Raw genomic sequence first — 3,687 nt, 5'->3', positions numbered from 1 at the left:
GCGATAGCGATTCGTGCACTTGCGAGGAAGTAGAATTTGTTCATCAAGTTTTTGGTGCCGTTGTCGGGAATTTGTTTTAAGTTATTTAGTTTTCTTGATAACCGTGCTTTAATTATTGTTATTTAATTTAATTTGTATTATTTTTATTTGTGTTTTTTTTTTCTTTTGTTTTTGTTTTCGTTGGTGTGTTTGTATTTGAATGCAAGGTCGCCGATCACTAGATAAAGAATTAGTACCTTATGTGGATAGAGTCAATTTGATCAATTGAAAGAGGAAGGAACCAGAATTTCCAGAAAATTCATCAGATTCAAGTTCAGAGCCAGAGATAATGGCGGAATTACCTCGACCTATGAAGGAGTATGCACGTTCTACCATAGGAACGTTGCCATCTTGCATAGTGTTGAATGAGGCAGCAAGGAATTACGAACTGAAGCACATTCACTTTTAGATGTTACCTTTATTCTATGGCACAGCCACAGAGGACCCCTTAACGTTTATTCGTGATTTTTATTCTACTATTCAAACTTTTCCTTTTCCTTTGATAAAATACCAATTGCGGATGCGTTGTTTTCCTTACACCTTGAAGGATGCGGCTAAAACATGGTTCATGTCATTAACTCCCGCTTCACTTACCATCTGGGATGCAGTTTATAATAAGTTCATCAGTAAATTCTATTCTCGTGACAAAACTACAGAGTTTAGGGGTAAGATTGCTACTTTCTCACAAATGGAAGGTGAGCCATTCCATGAAGCTTGGGAATGTTTTAAATTGTTTTTAGTTCAGTGTCCACATCATAGATATCCTTTAGAGTTACTAAACCAATTTTTTCTATGATGGACTGACCCAGGCTTGGTAAGCCATGGTTGATAATGCTACAGGTGGTGCTATGGGGGAAAAGACTGCACAAGAGACGAATGAGTCATATGAGATACTTAGACCCAACTCACAGCAGAAAAGTGTTAGAGGAAAATCAAAAGGGATGTATGAAGTAAATACTAACACTGAGTTGGCGATGCAAGTTTCAGAGTTAGCCAAGCAGATGAAAACTATGTGCAATATGATGATGGGACAAGGACAAAGTATTGCAAAACAAGTATGTGCTATTTGTGGTAATATTGGTCATGTAACTAACTCTTGTCCTTCTGGTGGAATTTTTAGAGTATTCAGAGCAAGCTAATATGATGAACTCTGACAACCTGAGGCCTAAATATGATTCATTTTCAAATACGTACAACCAGAGTTGGAAGAGTCATCCTAATTTTTCATGAATAGCAATCATCAAAGGTCTGGCTTAAATGATCAATCAAGGATATCTTCACTAGAAGAGACATTGAATAACTTCATCTAAGTGTCTCAGCAGAACCAATAGAACTTTGAACAAAGGTTTCAGTAGCAAGAGGCATCCATTAGAAAGCTAGAGGTTTAGATAGGACAGATAGCAAAGGCGGTACAAGGCCATGTTCCTGGGAAATTAACAAACCAACCTGAGAAGCGAAAGCAGTCACAGTGCTCCAAAGTGTTAAGGTAATTCAAAAGGAAATTAATTTTGAATCTAATAAGCCTTTAATTGATCATGTAGGGGAAGATAAAGTGAAGGGGAAGCAATCACGTGTATCCATTCAGAATGAGAAGATCAGCCCCATCGTTGTTCCACTAAAGCCTTATGTTCCAGCTATTCCTTTTTCGAGCCTATTGAAGAACCGCAAATGGGATAAGTCATTCTCTGAAATTTATGATATTTTATCTAAATTTAATGTGAACTTACCCTTGCTTGATGTGATAAGGAATATGCCAGCTTACGCAAAGTTCTTAAAGGATTTGATTACTTGCAAGCGTAAGTTTGAACCCAATGAAAAAGTAATGGTTCCTAAAATGGTAAGTGTTATGCTTCAAAGGAATTTGGCACCCAAATTGAAAGATCCTCGTAGCTTCATCATCAACTTTACTGTGGGTGATAAAAAGGAAGAACGAGCAATGCTAGATTTGGGGGCAAGTATTAATCTCATGCCTTACTCCACTTACTTGCGATTAGGATTGGGGGAATTAAAGCCAACAACAATGTCTCTACAACTGGCTAACAATTCAATTAAATATCCAAGAGGTACTGTAGAGAATGTCTTGCTTAAAGTTGATAAACAGATAATTCCTATTGATTTTGTAGTCTTAGATATGGAGAAGTTTTCAACTCATGATAGAGATTTGCCCATTTTGCTCGGCCGCCCATTTATGGCTACAACTAAGACAGTGATTGATGTTCAGAATGGCAAGCTCACTACGACAATTTTGGATAAAATAGTGGAGTTCTTAGTTTTCAATTCCTTGGCATTTCCCTCAGATTCCAATGATTGAGCCTGATAAACTGTGCATTCCGTCTAGCCTAGATGTTAAATAAAGTGCTTCTTGGGAGGCAACCCAACTTTTTACTTTGAATTTTATGTTAATTTCATTTATGGTTTTATTTTCTTTAGTTTTTCAAGTGTTTTCATTGTTTTGTTTTAGGTTATTTCGTTGTATTTTATGGTTTAGTTGTTTTGTAGGAAAAGAACTTCATGCCGTGGTGCAACATATTTATGTCGCGATGGAGCAAGGAAGAGACATAAGCAATTTGGGCAGCAACTTGATGCCACAGCATGATGAAAACGACGCCACACGGGTTTTAACGATGTCTCTCAAGGGGGGTTACTTCTCTTTCCTTTTCTGCTTTTCCTTTCTAATTGTTACATTGAGGACAATGTAGGTTTTAGGTTAGGGGTGGGGAAGTTCTCCTTTCCTAAATTTTCTTAATTGAATTTTTTTTTTTTTTTTTTAAGATTTGGTGTGTATTTATATTATTTTTAATTGAGTGTGTTTCAGTTTTTCTGAATTAATTTATATGTTAATGATAATGACATGATTGCAATGACATGGACATTTAGAACAAGTTAAATTCTACTTCAGTTTAGAAATAATTCTGAATGTTGGTTTTGCTTAAATTTGAGACTCTCATGAATGTGGTTTGTAAGCAGTTAGTTCTAGCACTTAGGGATGTTTTGTGTGTGACTATTGTAATATCCCACTTGAGGTACGTACTTAAGATTTTCTGTATTACTTAAAGGATTCACTGTTTCAGCTTCAATTGAGTTTGTTTGTTGTCATGGTTGGTTGGTGAGTCTTTAATTTAAAATGGTATGTTGTATTGGTCAAGTGTTTGCCTTGGTTTGGTTGAAATTTAGTGAAGTTTGGAAATTCGAGCTTCGCCGGGGCGAAGAAGAAGCTTCGCCACGGTGATGAGAAGCTGCACCCACGGGTAGGCTCTGCCGTGTTTCGCCGGGGTGACGGATTGTTCTTTGTCGCGGCGAAGAGCCTAACAAAAAGTTTCTTGAGTTTTCTAGAGAATTCTTATTTTGGGGCACAATAACCTTTCTACCCCTAATTAGTAGGAAAAGTGGGGAGTAAAATGTAAGGAAATTTAGTAGAGATTGTGGTTGGATGGGGGTGTACTTGTAAAGAATCAAAGGATATAGATGAAATTTCTAAGGAAGGGCAATGGCAAAATGGGAAAGGATGACTATAATATGAGCTAAAAAGGGTTAAGTGTAGAGAAACCCTTTAGTCCATCCATTTCCACCACCTCTTCCATTGCCTATTTTCTCTCAATTTCTCCATCCAATCTTCCAAGATTTCTAAGGGGTTTAAGAGAGCTTTTG

The 3,687-nt window shown here is 37.0% G+C and overlaps 1 non-coding gene across 1 annotated transcript; it reads right to left on the bottom strand.

Annotated features, from left to right (window-relative positions):
- Positions 1-695: 695 nt before the first annotated feature.
- On the bottom strand, positions 696-800 carry LOC116122380. Its single transcript, XR_004126893.1, has one exon. It is a non-coding gene; the product is annotated as a small nucleolar RNA R71 (small nucleolar RNA).
- Positions 801-3,687: the final 2,887 nt, after the last annotated feature.

Source organism: Pistacia vera, unplaced genomic scaffold (genome assembly GCF_008641045.1).
Source record: "Pistacia vera cultivar Batoury unplaced genomic scaffold, PisVer_v2 Contig133, whole genome shotgun sequence".
In the NCBI taxonomy this organism is placed as follows: Eukaryota; Viridiplantae; Streptophyta; class Magnoliopsida; order Sapindales; family Anacardiaceae; genus Pistacia; species Pistacia vera.
This window is presented reverse-complemented; position numbering and strand designations above follow the sequence as displayed.